This window comes from Sapajus apella, unplaced genomic scaffold (assembly GCF_009761245.1).
Source record: "Sapajus apella isolate SASKATOON/1434 unplaced genomic scaffold, GSC_monkey_1.0 scaffold35, whole genome shotgun sequence".
Taxonomy (NCBI): domain Eukaryota; kingdom Metazoa; phylum Chordata; class Mammalia; order Primates; family Cebidae; genus Sapajus; species Sapajus apella.
In genome coordinates this window covers 16,674,934-16,697,368 of record NW_022436975.1, presented here as the reverse complement: position 1 = coordinate 16,697,368, position 22,435 = coordinate 16,674,934, and the positions used below count along the sequence as shown (strand labels likewise).

The window sequence follows — 22,435 nt, the reverse complement described above, 5'->3', positions numbered from 1 at the left end:
TGTGTGTACGTGTGACAGGGTCTCACTGTGCGCTCAGGCTGGAGTTCAGTGGCATGATCTTGGTTCACTGCAGCCTCCTCTTCCTGGGCTCAAGCAGTCCTCCCACCTCAGCATCTTGAGTAGCTGGGACTACTGGCGTGTGCCACCATGCCCTGTTAATTTTTGTTTTTTTATTAGAGACAAGGTTTCGCCATGGGGACCAGACTGGGCATGAACTCCTGGACTCTAAGTGATCCGCCTGCCTTGGTTTCCCAAGGTGTTGGGATTATAGGCATGAACCATCTTGCCTGGCCATGTAATACTTTTTAAAATATGGATTTTTACCGTCCCTTAGTCTTCATAATAAGGCAACATTTCATTTTGCTGTAGTAGGCTGGAGATACTCTGTTCTGCTCCATGAAGTAATACAGGGATCCACTTGTCATGATTGTCTGTGCAATTTCATACTTCAGCCTGTGGGGGGGAGACAGAGGAAATTCAGGACAGTTTGCCGATGAGGAGGTGAGCAGGAAGTTGTGCCATTTCTTTCACGTTGTCTGATTGGTGAGAACTTAGTGACATGGCAATGTCTAACTATAAGGGAGGCTGGAAAGTGGAGCCTTTGTGGCTGATCATATGCTCAGGAAGAACATGCGAATAGATGTTTTGGGAAACAACTAGTAGTCTGCCACAACTTGAATAAAATTAATCTTACTAACTTTTGTCAATGGGAAGAATTAAGAAGTTTACAATGGAATAATTTCTGTAATTTTAACTTTTAAGGATTATGTAATTTATCAGATGTGTATACCATAGTTTCATTAGTGTCCAGCTCTGCTAAATACTTATTGCTTTAAATTTCTTGCTGTTAGCAGTAACTTTGTAAGGACATGCTAATTACAGCTTTTTCCATATTTTGGTGTTTATTTTCTTAAGGATAGTTTTTATAGAAGTGGTGGAATTATTGGTCCAAACAATATGAACATTTTAACAGAATTTTTATTTCTTAAAAAAAAATTTTTTTTAAGTGCAGTAGCATGATCAGGGCTCACTGCAACCCTGACTGTCTGTGCTTAAGTGATCCTCCCACCTCAGGCTCAGAGTAGCTGGGCCCACAGACATGTGCCACCACACCCAGCTAATTTAAAATATTTCTTTTTGTAGAGACAGTGTCTCGCTATGTTGTCCATGCTGGTCTTGAACTCCTGGCCTCAAATCCTTTCCCTTGGCCTCCCAAAGTGCTGGCGTTACAGACATGAACCACTACACCTGACCTTACATTAGTTTTCTAAAGCAGCCATTTCAGTGCTCTGGAGATTGACTAAAGGCCAGTTGTATAAAACTGAAAAATGTTATGCTCTTGAATTTGGAGTGAGAATAGTGGGAATCAGTGGCCATTCCAGCTTGAGGCTACCCGCATTCCCCCAGTTCTGCCCCAGCTTGTTTGGCATGGAGGTACAGCCAATGAGAAGCAGAACATAAGGACCTCAGTTTGAAGGGGGCTTAATTCTTTGGAGTGGTGGGTAATGCTGTGGATATGAGTTTCCAGAGGTACAAGGGAGGACCAGGGCTCTGCTCAAATAGCCTGAAGATTTAGTAGTGTTTGGGGCAAGAATATTCCTGGATGAGGCTGTGCATAGCACAACAGAGATCTTAGAAAGCCGAAGATATTCATTTACATACTTCAGATGGTTCCAAAGGTATATGTTTGCACATAGGAGACTTGAAATTTCTCCCTATGGGAAGTTCAACTCAGAGCAAACTTGAAAACAGACCGAACTTTGAATTCACGCCCCTGTCCATACACATGTCCATTAACAGAAATGGAAGCCTTGCTATGTTGAGGTATTTGAACACAACCTCTGTTCAGTTTCAGAGTGACTACTAAATTGTGCAAAGGGACAACTTAGAGGGAGGCAGGCTCAAAAAAAATGAGAGTATATTTTTAAAAAACTGAGCAGAGATATCAATGATTGTGTACCACAGAGGAGACAGATTTCACACATTTGTCTTGATCATGATGCGAAACAAGAAAGAAACAAAATGGCAACGGTTCCTGTAGTGGGGAAAACAATCAGAATTCTGAGTTGCTGCATTATCTAAAATCCCTAGGTTTAACAACCAAAAAAATTTTAAGACATATAAAGAAACAGAGGGTGATATATACGCAAGGAAAAAAAGTTAGTAGAAATTATCTCTGAATGTCCCTAAATGTTGGATTTAGTAAAGACTTAAACTACTATAAATATGTGAAAAGAACTCAAGGAAATATATTTAAAGTATAACAGTGTCAACAAATTGAGATTCTCAACAAGAATACAGAAATTATTTTTAAAAATACAAAAAAAACTGCTCCATGGTATAAGATATGATGATAAGATATGATCTCTGTAGTGTTCTCCCCTAAAGCATATCTATTAGATTCCCCTCAATCTAATCATGAGAAAATGACAGAAAAGCCAAACTCAGAGTCATTCTATAAGAGCACCTGACCAGTACTCATCAAACCTGTCAAGGTCATGGAAAACAAGGAAAAATTAAGAAATTATTACATGTCAGAGGAGATCAAAGAGACATGATGACTAAATGCAATGTGACATTGTGTATTGAGTCCTGGACAGGAAAATAACAATGGAAAAACTGGTGACATCTAAATAAAGTCTATATTTTAGTTTGTGTTGTTGCACCAATGGAAATTTATTTCTGATGAATGTACCATGGTTATGTAAGACACTTCCATTATGTCTGTTAATGTAAATGTGTTATATAGGACATGTTTGTGTATTTGTAGATGTATGTGTCTATATATACAATATGTAAGTATAACACACTTATGTAAGATATTAGCATTAGGAGAAAATATTGATATTAGGAAAGCGTATATAGGAACACTCTGTACTGTCTTTACAACTTTTCTGTAAATAATTTATTCCAAAGATAAAAGTTTCAAAAATCAAATGGAAATTCTAGAGTTGAAGAATACAATATCTGAAGTTAAAAATTCACGAGAGGGGCTCATAGCAGATTCGAGATGACAAGAAAATGAATCCATGAATTTGACAACAGACCAATAGCAATGATTCAGTCTTGAAAACAGAAAAAGGACAAAAGAAAATTGAGCAGAGCCTCAGAAATCTGTGAAAAACATTAAGTGTGTAATGTGTGTAATGAGAATCCAAAAAGGAGAAAGGGTCAGAAGAATGACCTTTTGGACAACTTCCCATGTTTGATGAAAAACAATACACATCCAGAAGGTCAGTGACTAGGATTAATGCAAAGTGACCCATGCCTAGACATAGGCAAAATTCTGAAAGACAAAAAGAATGTCTTGAAAGCAGTAAGAGAAAATCAACTCACTACACAGGGAAGCATCAGCATGACTAAGAGCACTTTCTCATCAGTATTGGTGGAGGCCCAAGGCAGTGGGGCGACATATTCAAAGTGCTGAAAGAAGAAAACTGTCTGTGAAGAAGTCTATATTTAGCAAAACTAAAATGAAGGTGAAATAAATACATTCCTACACAAAGAATTTGTAGCTATCAGACCTACCTTATAAGAAATACTAAAAGATTAAGTTCTTTAGGTTGACAGGAAATGACACCAGGTGGAAACTCAAATCCATAGGAAGAAATGAAGAGCACTGGAAATGTCAATATGTAGGTTAATATAGAAGACTATAAATATATTTTCTTCTCATCTCTTTAAAAAGCATTGAATTCTATCTTAAAAAAAAAAAAAATTTAGTATCTAACATTCACCTTCTGCATGTTCGTCCTGGTTGTAAGCAAATTGCTTTCACCTCTTTGCCTTTTGATTCATAGAATAGACTGATAATGATTCTTAAATTTTTTTTTCAGGATCCCTTTCCACTTTTATTATTCTGAACACTCCAAAGAGCTTTTGTTGATGTGGGTTTTATATGCTGATATTTATTGTATTAGAAGTTAAAACTGAGAAAAGAGCTAAATACTATTCATTTACAAGAAATACCAATTACATGTTAACATAAATAACATGTTTTAAATGAAAAAATATATTTTCCAAAGTGGAATAGGAGAGTGGCATTGCTTTACATTTTCAAATCTCATTAAGGTCTACCTTCATAGAAGACAGCTGGATTTCACTTTAGGCTTTGCACTGAATTTGTTGTAGTGTGTTGCTTTGGCTGAAGTATGTGAAGAAAATTTGGCCCCACTCAGATGTTAGTTGGAGGTATATTTTGGAAGCCTTTTCACATAATGGTGAATGTTCTATGATATGACACTAAAACTCAACAAGTGGTAGTTTTGTAAAAGTTACAACGTGGGATCTGAAACCATATCAATGAATTTTTTGTACTGTTACATTCAAATCCATTATTCTGTCAATGGATCTTTTAACAATGTGTAATTCTATTTCTTGGACAGTTTGAAAAGATATTGGATCCCTCCGGTAGCACACTTTGAGAAATGACTATTCTTTCATTTTTAACATTTATTGGAATTTTGGTATAAAATGAACACATCTCTCTTTTTTTCATAGGAAAGGTTTTAGAACAGTTAAAGTTGCTTCAGTGAGTATAGGTATTTTTTTGTGTCATGATTAGGAGTTAGTTTTTCTTATCTTTTGCCCATTTCTTAAATCTCAAATCTCAAACTTGGTAATCAGAGAACAGATCCTATCTCTAAAGTATAATGAGGTAAACAAAGGTTTTTGTCTGAAGTATTTAGATTTGAAAAAAACTGCCAGGGTTATTGAGTCTTGCATCAAGTGTTGTATAAGAATGTAATTTAAATGGTTTAACCTAATTAGTATTTGAGATTTCTAAGTTTAATGCCTCTTATAAGTTAGGGCTTAAACTCCTAAAAGCTGGGATCATAGATTATCATTACTATGTATTTAATTTAAAATCTAATTATATCATCAACATCACCATTACTGTAAATACATTATTATAAATATTATTGTCAATATTATTATAAATGTTCTATTATTACCTTTTTGTGGCAAAAAAAAATTTTTTTTTTTGAGATGGAGTCTCACTCTATTGCCCAGGCCAAAGTGCAGTGGTGCAAGCTCAATCGCAGCTCCCTGCAACCTCCGCCTCCTGGTTGAAGCAATTCTCCTGCCTCAGCCTGCCGAGTAGCTGGGGTTGCAGGTGCCTGCCACCACACTCGGCACATTTTTGCATTTAGTAGATACAGGGTTTCACCATGTTGGCCAGGATGGTCTTGAACTCCTGACCTCAAGTGATCTGTCCTCCTCAGCCTCCCAAAAGTGCTGGAATTAAAGGCATGAGCCACTGCACCTGGCCAAAATTAAATAATTTAGAATGATATAAAATACACTTAAAGGAAACCCCTTCTTAGCAGTTCCCCAGAGTTAAGCAATGTTTATAGTTTCCTGAATGTTTTTTCTGAACATTTGTCCACATATAATGGTAGATATTTTCATATGTATTGTATGCGTATATATGTATATATGTATTGTAGATATACACATATAAAAGTCCTTTTTAAGCAAATGAAATCATACTACATATTATTCTATAAATACATCATGAACATCTTTATATCAGTATAGCACATGGGCCATTTCATTTAATCACCTGCTTAGCATCTGTATTACTACATTGATTATGTAAACAAATGTCTTCACTCAAATATTGCTCCTGACCACTTATTAACAATTTTAATAGAAGAGAATAAAAACAGTTGCAAACTGAAATTGCTCATCTCGTAAAATATGCATGTGTTTATGAAGTTCATGAGTGTAATATTAAAGAACTCAAAACTGTTGACATACTGACAATTGAAGAAAATTATCAAGGTTTATGATGTGATAGATGCTGTAAGGAAGCCTGATTTGACACTACCAGATGACTAAAGAGAGGACCTTAGGAAAATGAATGGAACCCTTCAGAATTTTTGCAGAAATATCTTTGTAATTGTCCCATAAGAGAAAAACATGATGAATATCTAATAGTGTTATTATACAATTTTGTCAAAAAGATTAAAAAATAAAGTCAGTGCTTGATTCATTCTTTTAGTCTAAGAATTTGTGTAGTGGAAATTGTAACTTAAATTTTGTCAAAGTTAATATAATTTAAACTTGTATAATTCTGTCTTACTTTTCAAGTCAAAATTTGAAAATCAACTATCATTTTCAGTATTTACAATTACATTTTGGTTCCTGGTCTAAGATGATTTACTAAATGGTCTTTTCCCAGTACATACCAATCATCTTTGAAAAACTAGGATTTCATGACTTTCATTCTGTGAATAGACTGTAATTTAATCAGGTCTCTACTAATCAAGATGCTTAGGCTGTTAACAGTTTTTTGGTTGTTGGGTTTCTTTTTTTTTTTTTTTTAATAGTACTTTCGAACAGTGCTGCAGTAAATATCCTGAGTATATATTTTTACATTCCTATGCTAATATATCTGTGACATGCATTTCTAGAAGTGGTAGAACTTGAGTCACAAGATATGTACATTTACAACTTTGATATCTCTGAAAGGGTTATGCCAACTTACATTCTCACTACAAAACTGTATGTACATTTTCACAGTGCCTACCCTGTCTAAATCTTTTCCTTTTCTTGAATTAGCACAGTGAGTTCAAATGGTGAGGGATATGGCATTATCCAAATCTGTTTAGTTCCTGAGGAAGTGTAGGGACAGTCCAGATAATGAGGGTTCATTTGAACCTATTCTAATGTGTTTGGTTCCTGAGTTGACCTAGTGAGCCTTTTAATAATGTGGGTATCTGTTGTTTCTTTCTCATTACCATCTCCATACCTTTACTGGCAGTGAGGTATTGTCAGTCTTTCTAATCCTTGCCAGTGTGGTAGGTTAAGATAGAAAGGTATCATCTTAGGTTTGTTTTGCTTCTATTTAAAGTAATGCTATGCATGTTTTTATGTTAATAGCATTTGTATTTTTCAGAAATACATATCTGGTCATTATCTTGTTGCAAGAGTAATATTATAAGGAAAATAAGGTTTTATTACAGTATTACCAGTATTTTATCTAATCTCTTGTCTTTTGACTTTTTATGGTAGTTTTTGTGTGTGGTGGTTTTATTTAATGAAATTTTTCCTTTTAAGGCTTCTGGTGCTATATCCTGCTTAGAATATTATCTTTTCTGCTTCAAGATAGTACTTTCATTGTTGTGTTCTTATACAGTTCTTTTACATTATTCTTTATGATTCTGCTTCCACAGTTTGTTTCTCATGTTTTGATCTTTGCTTCATCTGGAATTTATTGTGGTATAAGGAATAAGCTGAAATTTAGCCTTTCCTCCTCTACTTACTAGCCAGTTTCTCCTGAATCATTTATTAAATACTGCTGCTTTTCTCCATTTATTTGAAACACCACCTCTGTCACATGTGAAATTCTTGCATGTATTTTGGTCTGTTCCTGGACTTTTATTTTTTACTATTTTGTTTTTCAAACGGTATCTCGCTTTGTCACCCAGGCTGGAGTACAGTGGTATATTCTTGGCTCACTGCAACCTCCACCTCCTGAGTTCAAATAATTCTCCCACCTCAGACTCCTGAGTAGCTGGGACCACAGGCATACACCACTCGCCTGGCTAATTTTTTGTATATTTTGTAGAGATGGGGTTTGGGCATGTTGCCCAAGCTGGTCTCCACCTCAGGGCCAAGTTATCCACCTTCTTTGGCCTCCCAAGGTGATGGGATTACAGGCGTGAGCCACTGCACCTGGCCTGGACTTTCTATTCTTTTCCATTGATCTGTCTGTTAATGTTTCAGTATCAAACCATTTAAATTAATAGCTTAATAATTTATATTTGATAGGACTGTTTTTCTCTTTTCCTCCTTGATCTTGCATGTATGTTTATTATTCTAGAAGAATCTATCATTTGTCAAAAATGCCCCTCTTCTCTCTACACACCAAGTATTTTTACTGGAATTGTTTGCATTTGTAGTTTTGGGGTTAGTTGGCATTGTTAGACCATGTGAGAATTAAAAGGATGAATCCAAATAAAGTGCTTAGAGCAGTGCCTGGCGTAAACAGTCAAAGGAGAATAGCTGCTGTGCTGGATATTCCTTTTGCTCATTCAAATATGTTCTCTACTCTTCATCTTGCTCTCTGTGGAAAGAGGCTAACGTCTGTGGAGTGCAGCTCGTACCGTCTGGCTTCTGGTTGGGTTGACCAATGGGAGACCTAGCAGGAGATGGGCGGGTGGGAAGTGAGAGAGTTTAGGGTACATTCCCAGCTTCTACCCCTGGAGGGCCGCGTTCGTTTACCTAAGGTCACACTTCTTGTCTTCTCTCCCACAATGACAGTCTTCACTAGGGTCCAGTAGTAACAGCTTCCCACTATTGCTAGCCCCTGGGTGCTGCACCCTGGCCAGATCTCAGTAAACAGCCCCTTTATGAAGTTCTCTTCACTTACCTCCTTGAGTTTGTCATCAGTTTTCTGCTGGGAACCTGACTGATAAAGTTGCTCTCATCTTCCTTCTTTTTTTCTCCACTTCCTCCTCCTGTTCATTTTAACTACCAGCATTGAATTTTCCTATTCTAGTCTTCTCTATCCTTCAATAGAGATTAAAATTTTCTTCATAGAGGCCTTTACAATATTTGTTGTTTATCCCCAGATTTACTTTTATTTCATTGCAGATATAAATGAAATATTTTCCTTCATTTTGTTTTCTACCTAATTGGTTGTATGTAGGCAAACTATTCATTTTTGAATTAATTTTGTAAGTCAGTTGTATACCAAGTTTATTGTTTCTAGTAGTTTTCCGTCCCATTTCTTGTCTATTTCACAATCACCTGCAAATAACAGTTTTGCCTTTTTCTTTATTAGGAAATATTTATTTGGGAATGATTGTTTGTTTGAATATTAGGATTTTTTTATATGGGAGTGGTTATTTTATTCACAAGATTTTGGGTCATTTGTTGAGATACTTTAAGCTTTTTACCTTTGATCTAATAGAGTAAATTACCTTAACAGATATCCTAATATTAATTTATCCTTAAAAATCTAGGATGATTCTTACTTGGTTAAAATATATTGTTCTTTTAAAACAAAAAATATATATATTATTCTATTGATGATTCTACTTTCTAATTAGGGCTTTTTCAGCAATATTTCTTACTGAAATCAATCTATAGCTTTCTTGGCTTTTCTAGTGTCATGTTGTGGTAATGCTAGTCTGTTGGCATTATCCTTGGATTTTTTTAGGTAAGTTAAAAAGAGTAAAGCAGTAAATAAAATATTTTTTTAAAACTTTTTTTTAGATACAGAGATCTTCAAAGCACTGAGCAAATTAACCTGTTATCAGAGAAACTGGCGTCATAAGCTTCCTGATGATAAAGCTGGTTTTTTTGTTTGTTTGTTTGTTTTTTTTTGCATCAAAATGAAAATACAGTTGCTATAAGACTTAAAATGTTTACGTAGTGAAGCAGTGGCATATAATACCATCTTCCGTCTGATAGTCTTCATATACTTTATCTCATCCTGTGAAGAGGAATGGGTGTTACTAGCTCCATTTAACAAATGAGATTTAAGTTCAGAGAGATTGCTCCTTGCTAGAGGTCACATGGCTAACAAGGTTAAGCTCTAGAACTAGAAACCTAATCTTCTCACTCTTGGTCCAGTGCTACTTCACTTTACTATATCCTCTTTAGGAATAGAGGTAATGCAATTTCATGAATCAGATCACATTATTTCCAAAGCAATTGTGTGTGAAGACTTTAGCATTTTTCTTATAATGCATATTGTAAGTCAATTTATGACCACATTTTCATGAAGTAGAGAACAAGTTTATAATTTTGTATTACAAATATCAACAAAGAATCACCCAGTTAAAGCACTAGTGCTACCTTCCTACCTGCAAGGGATTGTATAGGTTCTTCCTAGATACAAATGGAAGGAAAAAAAGTGTCGTCTTGTGTTCATGGACAAAAATTACATCTTACATTTCTTCCTTTTGAAAATATGAATTTATTGATAATACATGTTCATCATTTTAAAAATCAAGGGAAAAACAGGCAAAAATATCATAATCATTTGTAATGTTACTACCCAGAGATAACATCGTGAACATAATTGGTGTTTAGCTCGGTAATCCTGCTATCTGTTCATTGAAATATATTCTTTTTCCTACTGTGTGTAATGTTTCATAATCAGTTTTTTAAAAAAATCTTATAATGTCAGTAGTTTTCCATATTATGAAATATTCTGTTATAGAAATACTGGAGACTTTTTTTTCTAATAAGGTCTTATTGGAAACCCAGATATTTATTTTAATAACTTATTTATTATTGTTACTGACTTGATTATGGGAATTAAAAGGTAGATTTGATGAAAGGAAAACTTTGAAATAGAGTTGTATCCAGTGGTGTGCTGGTAAATGTGTAGCAACTGGATCTCTTAAAGAAAAATGGTGCTTACCAATTTCTGCTTATTTTAACTACTAGCGCTGAATGCTCCTATTCCAGTCTTCTCTGTCCTTTAGTAGAGACTAGTGTACGTTCTCTTATCATGGCTGATTTGAAGTTGTCAATACAGTATCACTGAATGGCGTGGAGAAGATGTGTGCAGAATTGACTCTCGTGAACTAATGTGTGCCAGCTCCAGCATGCCACTCATTTTATCAGCCAGAATTTCTTTAGCGGCAAGTAACAAAAAGTTCCAAATTCTTTTACCCAATAAGATTTACCTAGATGATCCAGAGTTAGTTGGCTCCAGATATGGTTAATTCAGCAGCTCAGGATCATTGTCACTTACCCATGTTCGGTCTCTTTTGCTATTAATGTAATATACCATGTTGGTAGAATAAAAAACAAAAGCCATGTTCTCATCTCAGTAGATGCAGGAAAAGCATTTAACAGGATCCAACACCGTTTTATGATAAAACCCACTCAGAAAACTAGGAATAGAAGGGAACTTCCTCAACCTAATAAAGGGCACTTACAAGAAGCCCATAGCAAATGTGCTTAATGGTAAAGACTGGATGCTTTCCTTTAAGACCAGGAACAAGGTAAAGATGTCTGCTTGTGTTGCTTGTAATTCAGCATTGAACTAGAGGTTCTAGCCAGGTCACTTAGGCAAGAAAAAGAAATTAAAAAATCCAGATTAGAAAGGAAAAAGTAAAACTAGTCATAGATGACATGATTATCTATATAGAAAATACTAAGGAATCTACTAAAGAATTTTTAGCACTAATAATGAGTTTAGCAAAGTTGCAGGATGCAAGATTGACATACAAAAATCAGTTGTATTTCTGTACCCTTGAAATGAACAACCTGAAAATGAAATGGAAACAACTCAATTTTTAATAGCACACAAAAGCACAAAATACTTAGGAATAAGTTTAGCAAAGGGAGTACAAAATATATTATCTGAAAACTACAAAACAATGTTGAAAGAAATTAAAGATCTAAATAAATGGAAGAATATCCCATGTTCATGGATTGGAAAACTTAATATCGTTGAGATGGCAGTACTCCCCAAACTGATCTGTAGATTCAATATAGTCCCTTTCAGAATCTCAGCTGATTGCTGTAGAAATTGACATAGTGATTTGAAAAAGTATATGGAGTTTCAAAGGACCCAAAATAATACAAACAATGTAGAAACAAAGAACAAAGTAGGACTCACACTTCCCGATGTCAGAACTTAGTACAGGGCAGCAGTAATCAAGACAGTGGGGTACTGGAACTGGCATAAGCTTAAACACATAGATCATTGGAATAGAATTGAGAGTAGAAAAATAAACTACTGTGTCTGTGGTCAGCTAATTTTTGACAAGGGTACCAAGGCCATCCAATGGGGGAAAGAAGAGTCCTTTCAACAAATTGTGCTAAAACAGCTGGATAGCCACATGGAAAAGGAGTGAATTTCTGACACATGCTCCAACTTGGATGAAGGCCAGTGCAGAGCCCAAACTTTGTGAATCAGTAACATGTATATGAAACATTCACATATATGCAGAGAGATGCCAAGGGACAGCCTAATTTAAGATTCATATAAACACATTTATCTGGCAACATAAGTTAATATTTTGGTAGGAGTCCCAACAAGTTAAAACTCTAAAGTGTTTGAGTATGTGCATTTTAAAGAAATAATCTGCATGCCATAAAATTCACCCTTTTAAATGTATGATTCAGTGGTTTTTAGTTTATTCACAAAGTTGTGCAACCTTTACTACTCTAATTGCAGAGCATTTTCATCACCTCAGAAAGAAACTCCTGTACCCCATTAGCACTCCCCGTTTCCTCCTTCCTCAGCCAGTGGCAACTAGTAATGTACTTTCTGTCTCTATGAATTTACAAATTTAATATGTACATTGTGCTTTTTTTTTTTAACTACAAATTTAAAATAGTGTCCAAAAATTAAATTCTGATCACTTGGGAGGTAGTTTGAACATTTATGTTTTGCAGCATTTACTTTAAATGATTGTAAATATTTCATATTTCTATTTTTACAATCAGTCATTCCTTATTGTTGGATATTTAGAGTTTACAGTTTTTCACTATTATAAACAATGCTGTAATGAAAATCTTTGTTGCTAAATCTTCATGCTCATCCATGATTGTTTTCTTAAGATTAATTCCTAGAAGTAGTATATAACTAGTTACAGTGTTAGGTACAGTTTTAAGTCTTTGATAAACATGGCCAAATTACCTTCCAGAAGTTTGCACCAATTTTTGCTCAAACAGTGGTGTAAGAAAGAATCATAAGTTTTAAAGTATAATAATACAGGAAATGACTGTTCTTTGGTGGACAGGTCTATGCAAACCTACCCCCAAAGCTTGAGAGAGCTGAGGAAGGCCAACCTCTCCAGTTTCTCAGAAAGAAGCATTTAATAGGGACTTAAAAGCAGAAGCCATGCCTGTGTTCAGGCAGCAGCAAGACAAGAGGGTGGATCCCATTATCCCCTAAACCCGGGCTTATACACCATAGGGAATGGGTGTACATGTTTCAGAAGGAATGTGTAGGACAACTGAAGAATGATAACGTGAAGGTTGTTTTGACCTAAGGGTGAGATTGACGGTAAGTCTGTGCTGTTACACAGAAAACAAAAGATAAACTGGAAATGTTAGAGGCCTTCCCAGAACAGGTTAATCAGAAGTCAACATGGTAGATTAGCATCCAAGATGGAGTTGTTTTAGCCTCTGCAGCACCAAATTTTGTTTTCTTTATATAGGGTGGTCTCTGCTTCCCAATTAAATGTTTACTTGACTACTTCTGAAAAAAGTTTTCAGTAACATGAGTCATAATTTTAAAATGTACTAGAAACATTACCTCAAATAAGCAAAGCTACTGTGGTACCAGTTTGTATCCCAGGTTCTAAATAAGGGGCTCTTTAAATATGCATTAGTCATTAGCTGTAAACTGCTTGTAGTATATCCAACTGATTCTTAACTGTTCGTAGAATGAATTAAAACTTTAAGCTTTGGCAGGGCACAGTGGCTTATATCCAGCAGTTTGGGAGGTTGAGGCGGGACAATTGCTTGAGTCCAGGAGTTCTAGACCAGCCTGGGCAACATAGGGAGATTCCATCTTTCCAAAAATAATTTTTTTTTTTAATGAGCTGGGCATGGTGATACACACCTGTGGCCTCAGCTACTAGAGAGACTGAGAAACAGGAGGATCACTTGAGCCTAGGAGGTCAAGCCTGCAGTGAGCCCTGATCACACTACTGTGCTCCAACTTGGGCGAAAGAGCAAGACCCCCCATCTCAAAACAAAACAAAACTTGGCCGGGCTCAGTGGCTCATGCCTGTAATCCCAGCACTGTGGGAGGCCGAGGCAGGCAGATCACTTGAGGTCAGGAGTTTGAAACCAGCCTGGCCAACATGGTGAAACCCTGTGTCCACTAGATGGGTGTGGTGGCACGTACCTATAATCCCGGCTATTCAGGAGACTGAGGCAGGAGACTAGCTTGAACCCAGGAGTTAGAGGTTGCCGTGATCCGAGACTGCTTCACTGCACCCCAGCCTGGGTGATAGAAGGAGACTCTTGTCTCCATAAAAAAAACAGCAACAAAATGAAAGTTTCATCTTTCTCAAATTAGTACTTTTGTTTTGTTTTGTTTTGTTTTTTTGCATTTTAGGTTTGGGGGTACATGTGAAGAACATGTAAGATTGTTGCATAGGTACACACATGGCAGTGTGATTTGCTGCCTTCCTCCCCATCACCTGTATCAGGCATTTCTCACTATGCTGTCTCTCCCCTATTTCCCCCCAACAGACCTCAGTGTGTGATGCTCCCCTCCCTGTGTCCATGTGTTCTCATTGTTCAATACCCACCTATGAGTGAGAACCTGCGGTGTTTGATTTTCTGTTCTGTGACAGTTTGCTGAGAATGATGGTTTACAGGTTCATCCATGTCCCTACAGAGGACACAAACTCATCATTTTTTATGGCTGCATAGTATATTCCATGGTGTATATGTGCCACATTTTCCCTGTCCAGTCTATCATTGATGGACATTTGGGTTGGTTCTAGGTCTTTGCTATTGTAAACAGTGCTGCAGTGAACATTCGTGTGCATGTGTCCTTATAGTAGAACGATTTATAATCCTTTGGATATATACCCAGTAATGGGATTGCTGGGTTAAATGGAATTTTTATTTCTAGATCCTTGAGGAATCGCCACACTGTCTTCCACAATGGTTGAACTAATTTACACTCCCACCAACAGTGTAAAAGTGTTCCTATTTCTCCGCATCCTCTCTAGCATCTGTTGTCTCCAGATTTTTTAATGATCACCATTCTAACTGGTGTGAGATGGCATCTCAATGTAGTTTTGATTTGCATTTCTCTAATGACCAGTGATGATGAGCATTTTTTCATGTTTGTTGGCCTCATGTATGTCTTCTTTTGTAAAGTGTCTGTTCATATCCTTTGCCAACTTTTGAATGGGCTTATTTTTTTCTTGTAAATCTGTTTTAGTTCTTTGTAAATTCTGGATATCAGCCCTCTGTCAGATGGGTAGATTGCAAAAATTTTTTTCCCATTCTGTTGGTTGCCAGTTCACTGTAATGACTGTTTCTTTTGCTGTGCAGAAGCTGTGGAGTTTGATTAGGTCCCATTTGTCTATTTTGGCTTTTGTTGCCAATGCTTTTGGTGTTTTGGTCATGAAGTCCTTGCCTACACCTACGTCCTGAATGGTTTTGCCTAGATTTTCTTCTAGGGTTTTTATGGTGTTAGGTCTTATGTTTAAGTCTTTAATCCATCTGGAGTTAGTTTTAGTGTAAGGTGTCAGGAAGGGGTCCAGTTTCTGCTTTCGGCACATGGATAGCCAGTTTTCCCAACACCGCTTATTAAACAGGGAATCCTTTCCCCATTGCTTGTTTTTGTCAGGTTTGTCAAAGATCAGATGGTTGTAGATGTGTGGTGTTGCCTCCGAGGCCTCTGTTCTGTTCCATTGGTCTATATCTCTTGTTTTGGTACCAGTACCATGCTGTTTTGATTACTGTAGCCTTGTATTATAGCTTGAAGTCCAGTAGTGTGATGCCTCCCACTTTGTTCTTTTTGCTTAGAATTGACTTGGCTATGCAGGCTCTCTTTTGGTTCCATATGAAGTTTAAGGTGGTTTTTTCCAGTTCTGTGAAGAAGGTCATTGGTGGCTTGATGAGGATAGCGTTGAATCTGTAAATTACTTTGGGAGTATGGCCATTTTCACGATATTGATTCTTCCTAACCATGAGCATAGAATGTTTCTGCATCTGTTTGTGTCCTCTCTTATTTCATTGAGCAGTGGTTACTTTGGGGGTTTTAAAGCTTCTCCAGTAAATCTTGAAATAAGCAATTCTGGTGTGCAATTCTGGTGTCCAAATATGACTGAATTTCATTTTTCTCTTTGTACCTCCGTGTTAGAGATGTTAAAGTTGACACGACTTTCTTGGGAGGGAGGGAATTCATTCTAGATGAGGAAATAAATTGGGTAAAAGTATGGCAGTGGTAATGCCTAAGCCATGTTCAGGAAATCATGAATAATTATTTGGCTGAAAATAGGGTAGGTTTAAGGTGAAAAATGAAATATTAGAATTAAGTTTGTACCATGAGAGATACTTTAAAAATGATATTCTGTCTTTGTATTACAAAATATCATGCTGTTGGCTAGAGAAGGATGTGTGGTAAAGTGCTGGTGTATATAATTTGATAAGGGTTAAATATCGTGTGTTCTTTGTTGTGTCCTTTTTTAAACCTTGGTCATACAGATTTTTGTTATATTAGTTTGAATTATATCAGCATATTAAAAGAGATATGTTGGTATACTGAATGATGCATATTTTTTCTAAAGTGTGCATGTATGTGTGTAGGGGAGGTGCAGGAAGGGATGTATGCATATACACACACTTTGCCTCTGCTGGTTTGTTCTTCCAGTCTTATCTTCTGTCCTATGTTCCCAACTGCTGGTGACAAATCCCAAGAGAATTTGGTAATTGACGGGAGCTTCATGAATTCATGTATATTTCAAACAGTAAACTTAAAAAAACCTCTTACATATATACAAGCATATTTTAAATATAAATACTGTTGTGATGAATTAAATCCATTTAAACATAAATTCACAATAATATTATTTGTGAATAAAAAATAATAATTGTGAAAAAAGCACAATAATGTTATTTTGTGCTTTTCTCAGTCAGTGGTTACCAGAAGAAGAAGGTCTATCATGTGGGTGTGTGTAAGCTATTTTTCCATTAAAAGGGATTTGTCATTCTTCAAAAGATTAAACACTACCTATGCTGGCCATGTCTTGTCTCCTAAAAGTAAATTTGTGATTTAGACTCTGAAACACTTGGGGAAATTTCTGACTGGTTTCACATATGTAAATGCATGCCTAATTGTTGATGCAGATGACTGAAAATTGACTCTTACGTTGAGTACCATAAGTGCTGGCTAGCCAAAACTTGAAAAGGGGAGCACTGTGGTCAAACTTTTACTTGATAATGAATCTTCAGTTTACTTCCTTTTAAAATACCATGTCTGTCTCTTGCTGTAACTTAGAGAAGCTGGCCATTTAAATGGGAGCAAAAGGAACAAGGTTGAGTCATGTCTGCTCTTTAGAGATGCAGAAATCATTTTAAAGAATTGAGTCAAATCGTTGATATACCTGAATATATTATCAAAGCACTGTGTATTAGGCTATTCTTGCTTTGCTACAAAGAAATAACCTGAGACGGGGAAATTTATAAAGAAAAAAGGTTTAGACCAGGCACAGTATCATACCTGTAATCCCAGAACTTTGGGAGGATGAGGTCAGTGGATCACCTGGGGTCAGGAGTTCGAGACAAGCCTGGCCAACATGTCAAAACCTGGTCTCTCCTAAAAATACAAAAAAAAAAAAAAAAAAATTAGCCAGGCATGGTGGTGGGTGCCTGTAATCACAGCTACTTGGGAGGCTGAGGCAGTAGAATCACTTGAACCTGGGAGGCGGAGGTTGCAGTGAGCAAAGATTACGCCATTGCACTCCATCCTGGGGGACAAGAGTGAAACTCCGTCTCAAAAATAAAAATAAAAATAAAAAAAAAGGGCCGGGCGCAGTGGCCCAAGCCTGTAATCCCAGCACTTTGGGAGGCCGAGGCGGGTGGATCACAAGGTCAAGAGATCAAGACCATCCTGGTCAACATGGTGAAACCCCGTCTCTACTAAAAATACAAAAAATCAGCTGGGCATGGTGGCGCATGCCTGTAGTCCCAACTACTCAGGAGTCTGAGGCAGGAGAATTGCCTGAACCCAGGAGGCGGAGGTTGCGGTGAGCCGAGATCGCGCCATTGCTCTCCAGCCTGGGTAACATGAGTGAAACTCCGTCTCAAAAAAAAAAAAAAAGAAAAGAGATTTAATTGGCTCACGGTTCTGCAGGCTTTATAGGAAGCGTGGTGCTGACATCTGTTTGGCTTCTAGTGAAGCCTCAGGGAGCTTTCAATCATGGCAGAAGGCAAAGGGGAACAGGCACATCCTGTGGTAAAAGCAGGAGCAAGTGAGAGAGAGAGAGAGTGGGTGGGGAAGGGAAAGTGCCACACATTTTTTTAAAAAATTAAGTTCTGGGATACATGTGCAGAATGTGCAGGTTTGTTACGTAGGTATACATGTGCTATGATGGTTTGCCACACTGCCACACACTTTTAAACGACCAGATGAGTGAACTCAGAACACTCATTTATCATCAAGGGGATGGTCTAGGCCATTCATCAGGGATCCACGCCCATGATCCAAACACCTCCCACCAGACTCCACCTCAGATATGGGGGATTACATCTCAACATGAGATCGGGTAGGGACAAATACCCAAACTATATCATACTAGTTAAAGAGAGATGATTTTTAAGGTTTGCAAATTTTAGTTGATGACTTTATTTGGACTTGGGAGAAAACTGGATAAAAACACCTTGATTATCTTCCTGGATTATCTTTATGAATATTATCACTATCTATTTTAATCCTGTAACAACTGTGTTCAGGTACTTTTTCATTATCCTGGTGGAGAAAACTGAGGTTTAAAATATAACTTGTATCAAGACTCTGTAGTTAGGAAGAGTAAACACTGGATTTGAATCAGTGATCGGATGACCAAAGGTAGTGCTCCCCTGGTCCAATTTTAAGAGCATATTTGTTTGCATGAATTTCAGACTAGAGAGAATTTCTAACTTTAATGAATTACATGAAAATATTTTTTTCTTTTGCGTTGTTTTTATTGTGGTAAAATATGCCTAACGTAAAACTTTTCATTTTAACGATTTAGAAGTGCACAATTTGGGTAGCATTAAGTACATTCACAATGTTGTTCAGTGATCACCATTATAAATTTCCTCAACTTTTTTATCATCCCAAACAGAAATTCTGTACCCCTTAAACAATAACTTGATATTCCCTGCTCTCCCCAGCCTCTGATAACCTCTGTTCTACTTTCTATGTCTGTGAACAAAGTATTTTTTTAATGAGAAAGTTTTGTGATGTCAGATGATATGGCTTAACTTTTAAATTTCTTTGTAGAGTGTTGATTATAAATGAATTTCTTTTGAACAAGAAGTACCATGTACTTCAATGCAAATTAAGTTATTTTTGCTGTCTTAATTCTTTGTCTCTTCTATTTTAAACAAAGTGTTATAATTACATATGCTAAATACAGAAGGCTTCGTGTTCTCTTACTTTATTAAATGTAAACAAATGGTGTTAAGAGAAAATAGCTTTTTCTGAATCTTACTAAACTGCTTTTTATATATTGTTCTAGTTAGAGTTCCTTAAGTTGCATTGCAGTTAGTCTTAATTGCCTTTGCAATTAAGTTCATCAAAATGGGTAGCAAATCCAAGAGATGACTATCTTTTTGCCAACCTGCATAAATTTGTATCATGTTCTCCTAACTGATGGTTATCAAATTGCATATGATTTAACTCAAGCTATATATTATTTCTTTCTATTTATTTATTTTTGACTCAAGCTGTTTTTGTAAAATGAGTGTTGAATGTAATAATTAATGCTCATTGTACTCCATTAGGAAGAGTTACTGGGAGGTGCTCCATACTTTGGCCAGATCCTGGGCTTTGTTGTTTTTTGTTCCATTGACCCATGAGGTTTGTGAAAATCCTAAAACTCAGGTTCACCCACTTTAATTTGACATTGAGGTGAAAGCCAGCTTCAGTACTTTGATTACTTGTTGCATTCCTGGTTTTACTGTTTTTGCCAGATTACTTATTTTCTTAACTGCTCATGGATTCATTTCAGATGTTTTCAATATTTTCCAGCATTTTTAGTTGTTTTCGGTGGTAGAGTTGGGTCTCTAAACTAGCCCATTGTTGGAAATGGAAGCATTCTTAGAGACTTTGCAAAACAGATTCATTCACTCCACCCAGTAAATAATAATAATCAGAACACAGATTTTGTTTTGGTTAGTGTCTTTTTATTTTTTGTACAGTTTGGAGTGTCTCACTATGTTGCGCAGGCTGGAGTGGAGTCACTAGTCAAAAGTGCGATCAGACCACTGCAGCCTAAATTTCTGGGCTCAAGTGGTCCTCCTGCCTCAGCCTCCCGAGTAGCTGGGACAAAAGGGGTGCAGGACTGTACCTGATTCTGTCACCATGTATTTTTGACTGCTAAGTCAGTGTCTGTTCCATGTCTGTTTTAGATTTGAATGAAAGAATTTTTGATGTTAGCTGCAATAGCTTGCTTTCATCTTCTGAAGGTACTAAAGGAGCAGGTTGTGGGATGGAGAGGGTTTGAACCTAATGTTCTTTTTCTAGCCTAGCACTGGAATAAACTTGAAGTCCTAAAAGGAGATTCTGTTTGATGTTTGTTGAGCAAGGGCCTTCTTGTCACTTTCTTTTCATATTGTATTCAAAGTGGCTTCTTTCTGTTTTTAACCTTACTGAGGTGTGAGAGGGAGAGGAATGTTATTGGTATGTATGTGTGTGAGAGAGAATGTTATGGAACCAAACTGGGGCCCACTCACCTGGCACAGTAAAACCAAATACCCACAGGGAGGAACACAGCAGTAGGTGTTTACTGCAGAGTGCTAAGTAGGGAGGACCAGCAGCTAAATGCTTAAATCCTCGCCTCCTGGGTAGCTTGCAGGCAAGGATTTTTAAATGCAGGGTAAGTTTCAGGAAAGCAGAAGCTACAGGCAAAAATCATACATCAGTACAGGGAGGTAACACGTTGGTTTAAGTTTAAAAGGTTGAGATATCTTGAAGCAGGGGCTTACATGTTGTAGGTAGATTCAAAGATCTTCTGATTTGCCATTAGTTAAGGAAGAGAAGGTTTGTTTAAAAATTTGAAGTCAGTAGAAAAAATGTTAACTGGCTGGGGGTGTGACTTTCCCCAAGTGCTACAGAAAGAAACTTAGAATAAAAAGTGAGTTATAAAGTTTAGTTTTCACTTTCCCCTTACCTGGACTCCAGGTGTCAGTGGATCTGTTAGGTGGAGGTCCTCAGTGGGGTCTGAGCCTCTGAGAGACAGTTCAGGGACATATGTTCAGATGTTATTTTTAGTTTCTGTAGGGAAAGCAAACATCTCTGGAGCTTTAACTTCCTTGGCTATTGTTTTAAACTACGATTACCTTGTTTAACAAGTAAAGTAGTTAACCTTTGGGGCCAGATAGATGCCTGGAATTTCCCTTGAAGGAACTTAAGGATTTTCCTTTGCAAGTCCCTAAAAAAGGGAGTCTAAGGACTCACTGTTCTGTTTGAAAACATAGCTGTCTTCAGGAGGCTGCTCTTTAGTTTGATTAGTTACATTTGTAAGTTTTTAGCCTTTGGCGCTCCCAGTCCTTTTCTGTCTGTGAGGTTTTGGTTTTAGCCATTTTCTCTCCTCTTCTTGGGTAATCCTACTTACCAGTCTTGATTGGTAGAGGATTACTCCAAGTCCCTCTCTCCAGCCCAGCTCTCTTTCCAAGCCTTGAGACCCATGCTCAGCCACGAGCGAACATTTCCACTTAGTTGTCCTTCATGTCCAGGCACTTAACCTCTCCTGAAACCTTAAAGCCAATCAACTTCTTAAATCTTAATCACATTTCTCTATTCTCCTGTCAACTACCCTGGTCTAGACCATCTTCTTTTCTGGATTAAGGCAGTAACTTTCTTACAGATCTCCCTAAAGACTGAAGTCTTCCACTGTGTTAATCCGTTCCACTCTGGGACCAAGAGTATTTGTTCTAAAATGCAATTTGTGTATTAATCTCCTCGATGAAACCTCTTGGTGACTTTCCTTTGTCTTTGCATGCAATTCAGACTCCATGTTACGGTTGACAGTTTTGATTACTTCTCTGGTCTCAACTTTCTCGTCCCTCCCAATTTAACTGTGAATTCTATTAATAATTATGTTAAATTTCCTGTGGGAATGGAGGGTGGGATGGATTTTGCTTCTCTTTATGAAATTCAATTTTTTGAGGGATAATATACATACAGTTTGATTAACAAGCAGGTACACTCATGCAACTAGTACTACAATCAAGATATTGTACTCTTTAGTCACTCCAAAAAGTTATTTTGGGGCCCTTTGCCACAGGTTCCCCCCAACTTCTGCCCCAGGTAACCACTGATCTGACTTCTAGCACTATTGATTAGTTTTTCCTGTTTAGAACTTCACATAAATGGAATCATAGAGTGTACTTTTTTCCTTTAGTTTTTCCTGTTTAGAACTTCACATAAATGGAATCATAGAGTGTACTTTTTTCCCCCTGGCTTTTTTTCACTTAGCTCAGTGTTTTTGATATGTATTTATATCATTGCATGTATCAGTAGTTTGCACCATCTTATTGCTGAGTTGTATTCTCTTGTGTGGATATGCCACAATTTACTTATCCATTATCAGTTGTTGAATGCTTATGTTGTTACCAGCTTTGACTTTTAGGAATAAAACTGGTATGAACATTTGTGTTCAAGTTATTTTTCAGATACATATTTGCATTAGTATGAGCATTCTATTGCTCCATATCCTTGTCAACACTCGATATTATTAGTTTTCAATTTTAGCCATTCTTGTGGATGTGTGAT

At 36.8% G+C, this 22,435-nt stretch overlaps 1 protein-coding gene and 1 long non-coding RNA gene across 3 annotated transcripts in view; both read left to right on the top strand.

The window, feature by feature from the left end:
- PDE7A (phosphodiesterase 7A) overlaps positions 1 to 22,435 on the top strand; it is a 122,563-nt gene that overhangs the window by 21,733 nt on the left and 78,395 nt on the right. The gene's annotated exons all lie outside the window — the stretch shown is intronic.
- Positions 15,591 to 21,977, top strand: LOC116563559. The gene is made up of 2 exons (XR_004274456.1): positions 15,591 to 17,151; positions 17,785 to 21,977. It is a non-coding gene; the product is annotated as an uncharacterized LOC116563559 (long non-coding RNA).